The sequence below is a fragment of the Synchiropus splendidus genome, chromosome 10, assembly GCF_027744825.2.
Source record: "Synchiropus splendidus isolate RoL2022-P1 chromosome 10, RoL_Sspl_1.0, whole genome shotgun sequence".
In the NCBI taxonomy this organism is placed as follows: Eukaryota; Metazoa; Chordata; class Actinopteri; order Syngnathiformes; family Callionymidae; genus Synchiropus; species Synchiropus splendidus.
The window spans coordinates 20650440-20666987 of NC_071343.1; the positions used below are offsets into that span (position 1 = coordinate 20650440).

A 16548-nucleotide genomic window follows, 5' to 3' on the forward strand; every position below is an offset into this window, starting at 1 on the left:
TTCAGTCATCTTCCACTTTAAATATTAACCATGTCATATTCACAGTTCTGTGTTTACACTCTTGTCTTGTATATACTGTAGTATTGCGATGATTCTAAAGTATATGGAGAAGTGTTTTTGTTTTGGATTATAAAAACAGCGTACAGCAGGCTTTTCTGAGCTCCCACCCATCAGTCCACCTGTAGCACAAGAGTGATGTGTCAGTTGATCAATACTGTTGTCCAACAAAATGTTCAACAAAACAACAAAACTCCTTTTTATACTTTGCTAACATTCAGCAGTTCAATCAATTTTCTACTCTGGTTAAATAAAGGAGTGAAATCAGATGGTATGACTCACTATTTTTAGAATCTTTATCTTCCTTATTTGAGATTCTCCCACTCTGAAATGACTCCTCAAACATCCATAGAACATAGAACGGGACAGAGCTTTTCCTTCAACCTTTTTAAAGAACGCTGCTGTGAAGCCACTGGGGCCAGAGACCTCACCGCTCTGCATTGATAATTGCTGCTTGGATTCCCATCACTTCAATACACCCACATATGTCTAACACAGTGAGTTGATGTCTTTGTTGTAGAACCTGCTGTAAGTGTGAATAAACACATTAGAGCCACCTTGACTGACTGAGACAGCTTGTGTCAGCTGATGGGATTTCTGTTAACATTGACCAGTTACTGCCAGTGTTCATTTAAAAAAAAAAAACATGTTCAGCCTCAGGTTCTAAAACAAATACATGGCTGCAAAGATTTTCAAGTTTTAAGGTTGGGATGTGCAATATCCTGTCATTAAAACAGTGAGTCAGTGGAGCATGAGGCGTGTGATCTCAGTACTTTATCAAATAAGTGCTTTATCATGAAGAATTACATGCAATATGTTTGTAATACATGTGCGAATAAGTTTATTGATGGTATTATCCATTATACACAATCTAAAGTGGGACTGCAAAATGACATGTCCGCAGTCATAAAGCCAGACTGCAGTGAATGTAAAAAAAAAAAAAAAGCTTGTTATGAAATTGTAAAAAACACACCACCTTTCAAAGTCATATTTACAAAGGTCTGCAAACATTGAGTAAACAGCAATTGCAACAGCATACACAATTAATTGCTATATCATCAAAATGACAATGAACTAAATACAATTACTAAGGGTCTTTCCACTCTTCAAAAAGTCTGTCCAGGTGCAGGGCAGTACCACTTGTCACATACCTGAGAGTGGCCGGTTGATTTGTTTTTTTTGCTTTGCCACAATGTTTGCACTGATAGTGGTAGTGCTCTTTTGGAGGTTCACCTCTCTGCTCTCGCTCCTGATCCTCAAGGGCTGCCTTTCGCAACCTCCTTTGGTGGTGGCCATTTGTGGGGTCAAGTGCATCTGGGTGGGTTTGAGAGGATGCTGAGGATTGTTGCTGGAAGGATGTTGAGGGTGGTTGGTCGGTGGACGACCAGCCCTGTGTGGGTGCTTGGGAAGTCGACGGCCAAGCATAGAAGTGTGGTGGGGGTCCTTCAGGGTAAGTTTACCAGCCTTTGAGGGTGAGGTGGGGGTGCGAAGGGTGCCCTGTGGGTGGAGGGCCAAGCTTGAGGACCGGTTGGGGGTGGCTGCTAGGCAGAGAACCAGCCATGGGGTGTTTGAGGAGGCGGGGTCCAGCTCTGATAGTGGACCAGGGGACACTGACCAGTTGAAGAGGGAGGAAACCCTGCACTCTGTGGAAGTGGTGCAGATGTTCTGGTGCTGCGCCGCTGAAGGAGTGAATCCCGCTCCGTTCTTTTTTGGCGATCATGCAGCCTACAGGACAGAAAAACAAACACACATGAATATTCAAGCACTTTGTGAACAGCGTTATAAAAAGTGCCATGTAAATAAAGCCTTTATTTTTATGATCATGAAAATGTAGTCATGCAATTGATTGAGATATTATAGACAAACTCACCAGGACGACACTATTGTGTGGTTTATGTTAAGTAACAACAGGTCTGTCTTATCCAAGACATCTTTGGAGTCCTCCAGCAACTGTTTGATATGACTGTCAATCTTAACAATTGCTTGTGGGATGGGGAATGTCCGCCTTTTGTTGTCTTTCGGCCCATTTCTGGCCTCCCGGAACTCATGGTAGACTTTCAAAGCTACACAGTCAGAAACTCGGATGAGGTCTGGTCGGTGCGCAGCCTTGCCATGTACCATCTTCAACCTGCAAATAAATAAACCACATCATAGAGCACATCATATATCACATATTCACACAATGCATTACTACAGAGGAGTAATCTAAGCTCTGTGAGCTGTAAATACCTTTCCGCTGCTTGCTGGCCTGGAGCAGAGCCGCTGCGTTTTCTTGAGGCTCTCCAGGGTCCCTGCAAAGTCGTTTTATGACTTTTGGGGGTCATCTGGTCCTGGATGTGTAAACCAGCATATAACCTCACAATCTCTGCCACTTCTGTGTTAGAGAGTGCAGCCACTGTTCGGTTCAGCTCAACCAGGTACGATGCCAGGGCATCAGTTGCCTCCCATCCAGGAACCCCAGGGGAATCACACCTAGTGTCCTGTCATAAGAAATGAACCAATAAAATAAATTACAATGAGAAAAGATAACTATAAACCCACACTAATGGTCATAAGAGGAGCATATCACATTAGATGACAGATGACATAATTCGATATGTATCCACGTACCAAAGCTGCGGTGAGGGGCTGGCTCTCCTCAGAGGGGCAGATGTGGCGGCAGTGTCACTCTCCTCCAATACCGGCCAGGAAGATGCAGCAGTCTCCTCAAATGCAAAAGTAGATTCCTGGGGAGGTCAACAAAACTTTATGCCTATATTATAAAGACTGCTTCAAGTTATTGCTTTTCCAAAAGCATTTGATGGATTATCAAACTCCTGTTATAGTGTTAGATGACAAGTAATGTCTGTGACATCTGGCACAGTTATGTCTGTGCTGTCCTCGTCTCAGACAGCGTCCAACGTGCCTGGCCGTATCTCACTGACGTCCTGTTGGCTCAGGAGATCTCCTCTGTTTGACTGCGCCAGGAGGTATTGCACTGCAATGCGTTCTCCTGCAATGAATGGGGGTGAATAAAGATTATCTTTTTACCTTCCTACCTATTAGGTCATCATCAACAGCAGTTTATTTTCTTACCAGTAGGCTTCCTGGGTGGAACAAACTCTGGAAGAAGAGGTTCCCAAGACTCTGCTGCTCAGTGCATTGGCATTGGACATCAAACGTATGTCATATTTTCGTCCTGGATGTCTCTGTCATCCAAAGAGCTTGTGCTGAACAGTTGATGCTCCACCTCGAAACGCCTTCCTGCATCTACATTTGAGTGTGCAATGCGTTGCATCTCCACCCTGATAAGAAAAATACAACATGATCACTGACTACAGCACATTGCAGTATTATGACGCATTATGACATAAGACATTTGTCATGTAATGTACTACCACAATTCTAAACTTACCTGGAATGAAAGCACACTGATGCTTATGAAAACTCTCAAGGGATTAGGTCCCTCATCATCACATCTGAGGAGATGCAACGTTCTATCACCTTTCTCCAGCCGCGACCCGGTGGTGGTGTACAGCTGCAATCCTGGTGGATCCTAGATGCAGGCAAGGTGCTTTTGCTGGACCTCCCACACTTGAGACATGCTCCTCATGATTGATGAGGTGCAGCCCAGTGCTGTCCACGAGGTCCCACATGGAGTCCAGAAGACCTTTGATGAGTGCACGGGTCTCCTCTACACCTCGGGTTTTTCTTCAGCTCCACCCGCTTGGCCTCCTTCAGACAACAGACGTTGCTTATCCCACTCGAAAATGCAGCTTGATAAGTTTGAGCAGAACGTGCCACACAGTGGATGGTGTTCCGTTGTGAGACAATGAGTGAATTGCCTCATGAAATGGAACACATCCAACCGCACTGTGGATGTTCGTGGCCGAAACCAATGGAGAACTGGACGGACTCCTGCGTGAATTCATAAGGTTATTAATAGAAGTTAGTTTCCAGTCAAAACATCACAACACAAATAGTAGTTAACCTACATGTCGCTGCAACAGTCCCTATCCACATAAATGGCGTCTGGTTGGGGCTCACCAGCATCACTGTATCTTTGACGACCCCTTGGCACAAGTCATCCAGTCCAGCCCCTTCGCCCGTTGTGAGGAGAGAGTTTAGAACTTGACCATACTTGTTTCCGATGTTGGTCATCCATGTCGCGTGTCCTCAATTCCTCCTGACAGTTTTTTTGTGATCTATATAACACAAATACAGACATCATAAGCACATGTACTCTTAGCCAAAGAAAAGAAAAATAGTAATACGTAAATATAGGTGTACATTTACCTTCTTAGTGGTGTTATGTCCCCAGTCTAGGGGGAAGGTGGACACTACGTGATTGTTTCCATTCTCCAAGCACTCCAGCAGCCACGAAGGGAACATTTAACATGAATTTACTCAGTGCTAACACAAAGCAACCATTTCTATACAACATGAAACAAAAGTAAAAGACACAGTCCACAAATTAAACAAATGCCTTCCCTCTCAAATCACAAACGGCTTGGTTCTTAAACAAAACTCAGTAAAACTAACGGAAGCAAAGTGACTGTTACATTGCAAATAGCAAACAAAAAGTTCTTTACATACACTAAACTCAGGATGCTTGTTGAAACTTAAATTGAGGAATTTGACACAAATCCAATGCAATGACAAAAAGGAACAAAACAAAAACTCTGAGGAACATCAACACAAAAGAACAATCACAGGAGCACAGTACAACACCTGCTGGCTTGGGAGTGGTTGGAGAAGAGAGAGAGAGAAAGAGAGAGAGAGCAGGCAGCAGCTACAGGTACTTGTAGATGTCTCCACAGCCTCTGATAGGCTGCACTCCGGCTCCAGCAAATCAGTCTCCATCTGGCCACGCCCACCACCACACACTGCAGGAAGCAAAAACTGCAGCCTTCTATGTTAAAAGCAATATGACCCTGGCCCCCAATATGACCATAACAGGCATTACCTCCATGTTAGCAACCGTTAGCATGGTTGCTAAAGTGAGTCCGTGCTCACTCGTGTGATCAAAAACGATACCCTTTGTTTTTGTCACTCGACATCTGTCATTCTTGTAATACATTGACAACACAATCTCCAGAGTATTTTAATTTATTCAGAAACTTGTGAGTTTATTCCCAAAACCTGCCAAAGGAAGCGGGTTGATGATGATGTCACCATTGAACCATCATCTCTGAAGTTAAACTAGTTAAACTAGTCAGCACGATCGCTGTCGACAGAGTTCAATAAAACAGTCTGAAACAGCTTCTCGCTACCTGTCAGCTTCAATCGCTCTTCTTCTACTGTCATAGGAACCTTAGGGACTGAAGAGCTCACAGCGCCACTCCTCCTCACAGAGGTGCACTACTCATAGCTCGATTGTCTCTGCGCTGCGTTTCCCATAGAAGCTGAACTGAACCCTGGACCCTGAGTTTAAAAGTCATTCGTCTGCTGTGCTCCTTCAACACAAGGAAGCTGAAGTTTCATCAATTGTGCCTGTAATTTGGATCCGTTTCAGTCAGCAAGATGGAATTGAGAAAGAAAGGCCTTGAATCCTTGCAGGAGAAACAGACACTGTTGTGACCAGTCCAACTCGATAATGTGACAAAAGTAAATGAAAGAAGCTTCATGTTTAATGCACACTTTAGTTAAAGCAGCTGTTTGAGGTCCTGGAATATTTGCTTTTTGCGGCGCCACAGGTGAATGAGTGTAACTGCAGGCTGTCGTAAAGCTGGGTCTCCGGTGCCTCCCCCCCATCCCACGTTTGTTTATGAGGAAAGACCGTGACATTCTTATTCTTATTCAATCAGTTCCAGAACAACCGTCAGGGATGATGAAATGTGGCGCTGGTCGCGTCTCTCAGCAGCTCTGAGCAGGTCTGCAGAGCAGAGGACTCAACGGCAGCAGCTACAGATAGAACATGAGTCATGGCTCGTCATGGAGGTGGACCCAATAGCTGGAATGTTGCAGGTTTACAGAGGACACGGGACAACAAGAGTAAATTAACAATTTATTAAATACAATAATAAACGGAAGACGGGCAGGAACTGAGGGTTGAAGTTGAGTGCTTGCATTTTCCCGTCACTGTATCTTGAAAAGTTGCCTCTGGCTAGCAGGCCAACTTCTGAGGACTCAGGAGACGAATGTGTTACAATGTCTGAATGACTTTGGTGGAACAAGAGGCAGGTGGCATGTTGAGTCCTCCTCATCCATCAGGGCTGCAGAACCGATGTGCAAGATGATAGGAATATTGTATTTTACTTTCCATTGTGCGGGGACAAGGGAGTGGACAAGCTCGATTTGAGCAGGCTAAAAAGTTGCGCCAAACGTGGGGCTCGAACCTTCGACCTTGAGATTAAGAGTCTCATCCACCGACTGAGCCAGTCGGGCTACATGGCATGTGGTCTGAATGAGAAAAAATGCATGGCAAATAACATTATAAAACACTTTAAAAAACCCATGCTGGGTCAACACAACCACACAGCAACTGGTCCAGAGTCACATGCTTTAAACAACTCCAGTCAAAAGTGCACATATACTATAGTTGGCTGTCATTTACCACCACCATTTACCAGTGGCGGGCCATGAATTTTTCACCTTGGCCTTCAGTCAAGTAGTAAGTTAGTAAGTAATGTAAGTCAGTGTTGCTCCACATAGTTTCCTTTGTTTTTGGATCCAGCACTTTCATCGTGTCCCCAAAATGACAAACAGTGTGTGTGACTTCATTAGTCTTCAGCTGACTGGAGTTCAACCAGACTGTATGCCGTGACAGTCCAACAATTAAAGGCAGGGTCTGATCTTTTCATGCAGTTTCCTCAAAGTATTGGGTGAAACCCTTTGAATGCAGAAATCAAACATTCCAGTCCCCTGGGGAAGGTACGGGCCGACAGCACTGTGAAATCACCAACCGATCACCTGCCCTACTAACCGTGAGGTTCGTCACGGAACCAAAGTGGATCTTCTTCCCAGGGTGGTCTCTCACCACCAGCCTTTCCCACAACAGCCAAACGCGCTGACCAATTACGTCACAGAGACATGAGAATGAGGATCTCTACAAAAGGAGAGACACCTTTAGAGCAGGAAAAGATGTTGTTCTGAAAACCATGGAAATGGAGTGATGGCTCAATTGAAGTTAGACAACACACTCTGCTACTTCATAGATACACATCTTGGGAATAACAACTCTGCACTTGTGATCCAAAGTTGTTAACCAGACAGGTTACATTGAACACAATAAGAAGCCCTACAAGAGCAGGGCATCAAAAAATTAGTAAAAACTCATGTTGTTCCTCTCCACGGAAATCTTTAGTAAAAGGCAAAAGATTTATACGATCTGAAGAGAAACATGAGTGAACTACTGACACTGAACCAGAGAAGGAGCTGTATTCTTCCACATCAATCTTTAACTCATGGTGGCGCCCTCTGCATCGTGCGTGTCTGATGAATGAAGATAAAGTGGGGAAGTAATCTGTCGAAAAGTACTACACAAGATAAAAAGCAACGTAAACTCTATGAGCAGCTTGTCCACAACACTCAAGATATTTGGGCTTCAAACATCAAGTCAGTCTGGACGCTGACTACGACACACAGGTCACAAGGCAAGAAAATCTACATTCACGTTGCTGGTAGGACTTGAACCTACGCGGGGAAACCCCAATGGATTTCAAGTCCATCGCCTTAACCACTTGGCCACAACAACACTGTTCCTCAGACACTTCATCAGTCATTTAGTTATGGGTTCATTAGAAATCAGTTGATCACATCATCTCTTCCTCATCTTTCAAACAACAATCATGATGGCTGCTTTTCAAGCACTTGACCTGGGTTCGAATCCCAGCCACTGCATGTAGCCCATTCCATTCAGTCGTGATTCAAAGAACTGGTTTCTTCTGACCATTCACAAATCCACTGAAGGCACGAGTGATGAAGGCCATGGAACTGAAATCCATTGGGGATTTCCCCCGTAGCTTCGAGTCCTACCAACAACGCCAGGCAGAGATTGATTTTTATCCCATTGAGACCTGTCTGTTGATCGTCCGCGTCCAGCCTTAATGGGACTTTTGTGGTGTTGACAGTTGAGGCACAAATATTCTGCCATCCACGGTTAGATGGCAAAAACAATTGGCAAAGCCTGAGAATTGAACCCAGGTCAACTGCTTGGAAGGAAGCGACAGTTTACACAAGAACACCATTGCACAGATTCTTGTCAAGGAACATTCACTTTGACAAAGAGAAATCGACAATAGCGGATGAACAAACATGCAGTGAGATGAGGTTTTTGTCCGACTCAGTTCGGCTCCTCAGCTTCTCTATTTCTTTAAGTCCATGTCAGCTCAAGATATGTATCTACTCAGTTCCACTCCGTACATAAATTGATGCATCGGTCAAAATATAGCAGTGTGAGTGTTATGAATGTGGGTTGGAATACTTGAGCTTCATTTTCTAAACGTTGTGATGTCTGCCTGCCCAAGGCATTTGCAGCAAGGAACACAACTGGTGGTAATGGACATGAAAATGCCACGTTGCTGAGATTGCTCCCTTTCATATGGTACCTGAAGGACACGGAGCATGGACTGTGCTGATGGACTTGAAGGAGGTGGTTGAAATAGTACTGTGGCCGGTATTCACGGAAGAATCAGTTCAGGATTTGCACAGGAAGATACTGGACCACCGAAACATTTCAAACTCCGGCCTCAACATCATGACATTGAACACTACCCTGACCTGATAGGGTGTTTTGGCACCCTTGTTCATTTATGGACCGTAGGATTTGAGGGTAAACACCGCATTTTCTTTAAATATATATTTATACACAACTGTGAAACTTCTCTCATGTTAACTGTTAAATACTTATATAGTCACAGTTAACATAATATCATTGGCCAGTATGGGGATCGAACCCATGGCCTTGGCGTTATTAGCACCACGCTCTAACCATCTGAGCTAACCGGCCAGTTGCAGGAGTTATTGTATTGCTGTTCTGGAGATAAGGAGAGGAGCGAGGGAACAAGTTGAACAAAGGACCTTTGATGTTGAAGTCCTGCATAAATGAAGAGAAAGATCACCACTGAGGTTCAAAGATGATGAAGGAGATAGTCAGATGTGGAATTAGGGCTGATCCAGGATTGTACTCACAGTTGCTGCACAGAAGCTAAAGTTCAAACATCAGTCTCTTACAAGTACCATGCATTAGCAGTCAGACCATGTAACAACAGCTTTTGACCGTAAAACATGACTTTCATGGTTCAGCCAATATTGAGGGACTCACTAGTAATCCCAGCTCCACGCTGTGGAGAAGATAGTTTTAAGAGGTGGTTTTATTGAGTTGCTCAATGCGCTCGCTGCATGGAATAACTGAACACATTTTCAGGCACATGCTTTGGTTCCTGCATCCAAATGAAATGCCTTCAAAAAATGCCTGCATTGGGGAAATATGAACATAAACTTAATACTCAAAAGTTGCAAAATACACAGAAAATTATGATTACGTAATAAAAACATTGATGAGGACTCAACTTCAAAACTTTTGGCGGGGAAGGAATGAAAGAGTGGTGACCTGGATTTGAACCAGGGTTGCGGCGGCCACAACGCAGAGTACTGACCACTATACGATCACGGCTGCCAGGACCCATGTTTCTTATACAATAGAAGAAGCCACCTCACCACATTTCTCTCACATTAGTGTTGACCAGAAAAGTTATGTGGCATGCACTGCAGAAATACTGTTCTCATGTTTTACTTTTGCGTCATGAATGAAAGATTAGCCCGAGCTAGCCAGGAGTCGAACCTGGAATCTCCTGATCCGTAGTCAGGCGCGTTATCCATTGCGCCAGTAGCCCTATGTTTTGTTCAATTCCATGTGAACTGACTTGAGTGAAAGTTGGGTATCAGACGCCTCACAACATTCCAAAGCAGTTCAACCCCAGTGCCAGAATGAAAAGAAACTTTCTGTGCTTGAATCCTTGAAGCCTTGGGTGAACCACCTCCTGACAATGGTGCCTCCCCTGCCATCTCAGTTTGACTCGCTTAGCTCAATACACATCGACGGATCATCAATTGAACTCATATGACGTCTCTGTCCGAAATGATTCCTAAAAGTCCACAATCCTCAGAGACTATTCCATGAGCCCAAGAATCCACTTTTGAAGTTTCTAATCTTTTCATCATCTGCCTTTCAATGATGTATCAATAAATCAACTGCAAAACTGATCCAGCCACATATCAGGTCCCACACCAGGACTCACAATCAACTGATGACAGTCTTCACACACCTGGTTGGTGAAAAGGTGACTGGTTGTAAACCTGCACCCACTGTGGCCCTTTGAGGACCAGTGTGAGACCCCTGGTCTAGGGTGTCTCTCTCTCTTACTCACTGTAAAGGTAGTGTGAGCATTTGTCCATGAATCTTTATCTTTATTTGCATCAATGTATCTTGAAAAGTTGACTCTGGCTGGCAGGCCAACTTCTGAGGACTCAGGAGAGGAATGTGTTACAATGTCTGATTGATTTGGGTGGAACAAGAGGCAGGTGGCATGTTGAGTCCTCCTCATCCATCAGGGCTGCAGAGCCTATGTGCAAGACAGAGAACATCCTATCGTACATTGTGTCGGGACAATGGTGTGTCCAACCTGAATTTGAGCAAGCTAAAAAGTTGCGCCCAACGTGGGGCTCGAACCCACGACCCTGAGATTAAGAGTCTCATGCTCTACCGACTGAGCTAGCCGGGCTCCATGGTGGGTAGTCTGACTGAGAGAACTTCGACTTTCTATCCAGTAATCGGATTAAGCTGTTTACATTCAAATTCAAAAATTCACAGCAAATAACATGATGAATACACCACTGAGTCAAGACAACCACACAGCAACTGGTCTATAGTCACATGCTTTAAACAACTCCAGTCAAAAGTGCAAATATACTGTAAACTATAGTTGACACCACCATTTCCTCTTTGCCCACAAAGACCTTCAGGAATAATTCCCAGAATAATCCCTTCGTCCTTTTCAGGCATTGTTCACAATATATTTAAGGTTCAGATTTAGAAAGAGTAACGTGTTTACATTTTTTCCTTTCATCACACTTCTTCTTGAACTTACTCATTGTCCTGCCTTAACACTGCAGGTCCTGAGTTGCAATTACTCTGAGATGTCTCTTTGCAATCCTCCTCATGGATGGGAATGTAGCTTCATGTATTTTCTACCAAAGAAGTGGGTCTCCATTCCATGCACTTGGCCTTTCCTCTGAGTCACGCTGCTTTTCATTGACTGCACAAGCCTCGTTGGCGCCGTAGGCAGCGCGTCAGTCTCATAATCTGAAGGTCGTGAGTTCGAGCCTCACTGTCTTTTTGAAAAGTGGTATGGATTTCCATTCCATTCATTTACGTTCAACTGTTTCGGGGTACGTCCCATATGGTGTCGTTGTTTGGCCCCTGGTATGGGAACCACATCGGGACGCTCCAATCGATCAGTCACCATGATCCTGATCAAGCCATAAACCCTTTTGGGTGGACTCCTGTCCCATAGGTCGTCGTATTCCTAGTTCTTGCCCAGGACAACCAGCGTTGACTATTAGCTTGGAGCTTCTGACCTTGTGCTGCCACTTTGACTGAACATGTGTAATACGTGCTTTTGACAGAGATTTGAATGCAAAACACTGAGACAAGATTTCAGCATCAGAGCGATTCATTTATGTACAACTGTTTTGGGACACAAGCTTTGCAACACTACTAAGTGATGCGAGCCATGTGACAACACAATGTCCATGTGATCAGTACAATGAGGTTTGTGACAAAGAAGTGGAAGACAGTGTTGGTTGATGCAAAGATGAAATGGTGGATTTTATTTATTGGACTCTGTCTCTGTCTGGTGTTGAGGTTTTATATTCTTTCCTCCGCGTTTGTCGATATTGTGATTCTTATGTTTCTCCTGCCTCCTTGCAGTGCAGAAGTGGAGTGTATTTGTTTGTTTTATTATAAAATTTGTAAACTTCTTTTGTTTGTTCGCTGTTGTATATACTGGAAAATCGAAAATATTATAACCAAGGCCTGCTCTTATTATGAGCACTTATTGAACCTGTATGCTTTGCACTTTTGAACTTACAAGCAGGACATGCTCTGAACTCAGGGTGAACTTGTAAGCAGACCATGTTTTTAAGCTGAGCTTGCGATTATGGTTAACGCTTAGAAGGTACGTTGTATTAATAGAACATTGCGGTCTTCACTTAGAAGATAAGTTACATTGATCAAAACAATGAAACTAACACTCAGTATGTTCAATGAATCTAAAACATTTGCATAAGACATGAGGGGTGTCTCTAATGAAGTTAAAACTTTCCACAAAGGACGACAGCTAGAACACGTGATGAAAATTAAAACTTTCCACTGAAGATGACAAGAACACGTCATCCATTAATGACGCGTTGGGGGATTGTTTATTGAAATCAGCAATGTTGCTATAAATGTCTAGGAAAAACTGTTTGCTGTAAGGTCTTGTATCTTAACTTGGGACGGTGCTCTTGCTCTTGCTCTTAGGCTATTTGATTTAACTCTTTTTATTGTTCTCTTATGGTTTTTATTATTGATTGGTTGATTTTTATTATTGATTCTTTTGACTTAATCTCTTTTATTGCATATACTTTGAATATATTTTTTATGATCTTTGACTTAATCCTTTTTATTGTACGCATTTTGATTATATGATTTTTTGACATTTATGTATGTGCACTAGCGTCTGGCGGTGCCTTGGACTTGGTTGGGTATTAGCGTCTGGCGATACCCTTGAGTTTATTGATGTTTATTGATGTTTATTGTTTTTATTATCCTTTTTTGAATTTTATTGTTTTATTATCCTTTTATCATTTTTGTATTGAATTTTATTCTTTATTGATTTTACTGTTTTGTTATCCTTTTTATCAATTTTTTGAAGAAATACTTTTGATATAAAAACAAAATAAAACTGAGTACGAATTAAGTACTGAAAAGGCACAACGGCATTGATCGCTGACTAGTAAAGAATCGACTGGCTCCTGTTCTACCATCAACTGGGTTATAGGTGAGTTAATGCTCGATTGAATTAATGTTTGATCTCCTTCCCTGTGCACATGTAGTGAATGTCTCGACTGGTAACATTATTCCATCCTGAATTATTATGTCAATGATAAAGTGGTAGTTCAGAAGGCTGAGGTAATGTTTCATTTAAGGAATGGATTGAGGATCTAATCATGAGTCCCTAAACGAAGCTAAGTAAAGAGACTACGGTAGAAGGTAGCATTGTAAGGTCAAGAACCTGTTTCTCAACAGGTCGGGCGAATTAAATAACCCGCTCAGTGAAGCGCCGACACTACTCACTAATATAATCAGATGAAGTTGATACATCTATTATAGTTTTAGAACCGTGTCTGCAACAATAGACTGACTGAGTTGACCACACGAGGGGGCCCTTTACCAAGAAAGGCAAAGGGAGGTCGTGTACTCGGAACGAGGGACGGCTTATGTTATAGCCAATTGCCCTGTACACAAAACCTTGAAATCCAAACCCGACGACATTCGCCTCCTTCCTGCTGCACTTGGGTCACCCGTCTTAAATCATCACAGATTTCTTTATTTTTAATCAACGATACAAAACTAGGACCTCGCAGAGACACAAACTTACACACAACCGCGCTTTCCTGAAAGATCGGGAAAACTGGGAATATGGGGCAGAAATTTTCTGAAGTGTTCTTTAATCTGCTCCTTTTCAAGTTCTGTCAAATGTACGAAAGAATGTTGACTGAAATGGATGCAATGTGACAATGATGAAGCCATGTGATGTAATAGTCAAACAAATGTAATTGAATTTGTCATGTCAGGCATTTACAATGTGCTAGAGATTGAAATAAACATGAAGGCATTTTCTTTTGTTTACTGACAAGTTATTCAGCTGCATTCATATTCATGCACTTTTATAGTCACTTCTGTGTTTTGTGTGTCCTTATTTCTGGGTTGTCCATATAGCATTTAGGGAACAACTGTCTGTGAAGTACTCGATCAACAAAGTTTTATTAATGTGTCCATTTCATTTCCCCCAACTTGTCATATTTTTCACTGTTTATTATAAGATCCAGGAGTGTTCAGCTACTTGCAATTTCAAAAGGGAGACTTCCTTGTCGAATATCGAGGGGAACTCCTAAGTCAACTTGAAGAAAGACAAAAAAATTATAGTGATTCACAGAAGGTTTTCATGTTTGAATTTAAATTAGTTCTGGTCAACAATTGATCTCTTTATTTTCTGCATTCAAAACAGAGACATACAATACAGTTGGCAAAAGTAGTAGTGTACAGTAAGTCGTGGTATTGTGAAAATAATTTAATGTTTAAAAAGTAATTTAAATGTTGTTGCAGTATTTTAGCTGTATTCTCAGTTTGTCATGACAATCCATCCATCCATACATCCATCCATAGATATCGTCCTTCTCTTCCATTTGAATCCAGCCAATAGTAGCAGTTGTTAGTTCTTGCATGACATACTGTTTATGAATATTTCACAGAAGAATCTGTGTACATCATGTGGATAGAAAGATCTAATATGATGTTCTATATCATCACATTTTGCAGTAGTATCACTTGATCACTGCTATGCTTAGAATTTCATTGTTTGTGATGAAACGTTGTATTTCAGCCCACAGAACACTTCACTGGAGGATGAAAATGTCCCACCTGTTCCAAGAGACACTTATGAGGTAAATACTTGGTTATAAACATGTTTGGTTTCAATCCAACCTGGCGTACAGTGATGTATTGTGGACTGTGTACATGTCCGTCTAGTTAATATTGCAGTCATACGGACTACGGTGGGGGATGGGCAGAACTCCAGTCAAGTCACCAACTCTACTTGGACGTCAAATGTGGTAGAACCTTGAAATTCTTCAGTGAACCAAAGTGGATCTACATGAATGTAAAAATAGAAAACTACCCGGTTTGTCCTTTTCTCGTCACATGCTGCAGAGGACGACACCTTGAGTTAAAGGTTCATGTGGAAGAAATCCATTGGGGCTTTGCTCACTTGTTGGTGCTCTGTTTCTTGAGAGAGCTGTTTGCTGTGTTCAGTGTAACCTGTTTTGTTGTTGCCATTGGAGTCGCCTCATACGGTCCACCGTACCTGATAGTTGAGCGCTTCCTAGCCATCGCAAGTCTTCTCTACTGTCCAACCATCATTCGTGTACGACTCAGCATTTCCAAATCGACAAAAGACGATGAAAAAAAAGGCGATGGACTTGAAATCCATTGGGTTGTACCCACGTAGTTTCGAGTCCTACCAACAACATTGGTGTGTGTTTAGGATGCTTTGGTCATTTTGAGTCTACGGAACTGTCACATGGCAACAGTGTTGTGCCTTGGGGTGGAATATGCTGCATGAAGTGATGTTGTGTCCACCAGGAATCGCTCTGTGGAACCGTCACGTAACACAGTGTGTGTGACTTCATTGGTCTTCAGCTGACTGGAGTTCAACCAGACTGTATGCCGTGACAGTCCAACAATTGAAGGCAGGGTCTGATCTTTTCATGCAGTTTCCTCCTGCCTGGTGATAGCTACAGGTAGTGAGCAAACTTCACTGAGACAACAAACATCACAGGTCATAATGTCTAGAATGCAAGTAATGTGTTGTTACATTGTTTAAAAAAACCCTCATAAGACATTATCTTATCTTACAGCAGTGGTGGAAGATTCAGGTTTGTTCAGCTTTAGAGCAAAGGTCATTTAACCAATCTGACTTGAACAGTTACACCGCTACCCATTTACATGAATCACACATTCATTATTACCAGAACGTCGAAATTAAAAATGTACTTACTTTCATCTTGAACACACAGACAGTACACTGCAAAAACTCCTGATCTGGCCAAGACTTACAATCTCATATCTAGGCTAAAGTTCTTATTGATCTTGTTTTGAAAATACTATATAAGACCAAATTGTATAAGATTATTAAGATTGTTTTAATAATATTTCTGCTCTTTTTTCTTACTTAGTTAATCTCTTCTTAGTAAATCTCAAAGTTAGTTATTTTAAATGTAAATCAAGCCAAATTATTTGCTACTTCAGGCCACCCTGTGTTTTTAAGACTGTTTCGAACTTGTTTCAAGACCAGCAACAAATGCTTAAGAGGATTGTCACGAAGGGCTGTTTTTTGGAGATCAACATCACGTCTGTCAGAGTGAGTACATGAATGAAGTTTTTACTGCAAGATAAAGCAGGTCACGTCCCTGGGTGGGCTCGAACCACCAACCTTTCGGTTAACAGCCGAACGCGCAGTGTTTTGCATTCAAATCTCTGTCAAAAGCATGTATTACACATGTTAAGTCAAAGTGGCAGCACAAGGTCAGAAGCTCCAAGCTAATAGTCAACGCTGGTTGTCCTGGGCAAGAACTAGGAATACGACGACCTATGGGACAGGAGTCCACCCAAAGGGGTTTATGGCTTGATCAGGATCATGGTGACTGATGGATCGGAGCGTCCCGATGTGGTTCCCATACCAGGGGCCA

General features: G+C 42.5%; 5 non-coding genes across 5 annotated transcripts; all 5 read right to left on the reverse strand.

Annotated features, from left to right (window-relative positions):
• Window positions 1-7272: 7272 nt before the first annotated feature.
• Window positions 7273-7385, reverse strand: LOC128766527 (U5 spliceosomal RNA). The gene has a single exon (XR_008416023.1). It is a non-coding gene; the product is annotated as a U5 spliceosomal RNA (small nuclear RNA).
• A 265-nt stretch (window positions 7386-7650) lies between these two features.
• trnas-uga (transfer RNA serine (anticodon UGA)) lies at window positions 7651-7732 on the reverse strand. The gene has a single exon. It is a non-coding gene; the product is annotated as a tRNA-Ser (tRNA).
• Window positions 7733-8912: 1180 nt separating this feature from the next.
• On the reverse strand, window positions 8913-8986 carry trnai-aau (transfer RNA isoleucine (anticodon AAU)). Its single transcript has one exon. It is a non-coding gene; the product is annotated as a tRNA-Ile (tRNA).
• An 813-nt stretch (window positions 8987-9799) lies between these two features.
• Window positions 9800-9872, reverse strand: trnar-acg (transfer RNA arginine (anticodon ACG)). The gene has a single exon. It is a non-coding gene; the product is annotated as a tRNA-Arg (tRNA).
• Window positions 9873-10687: 815 nt separating this feature from the next.
• trnak-cuu (transfer RNA lysine (anticodon CUU)) lies at window positions 10688-10760 on the reverse strand. Its single transcript has one exon. It is a non-coding gene; the product is annotated as a tRNA-Lys (tRNA).
• Window positions 10761-16548: the final 5788 nt, after the last annotated feature.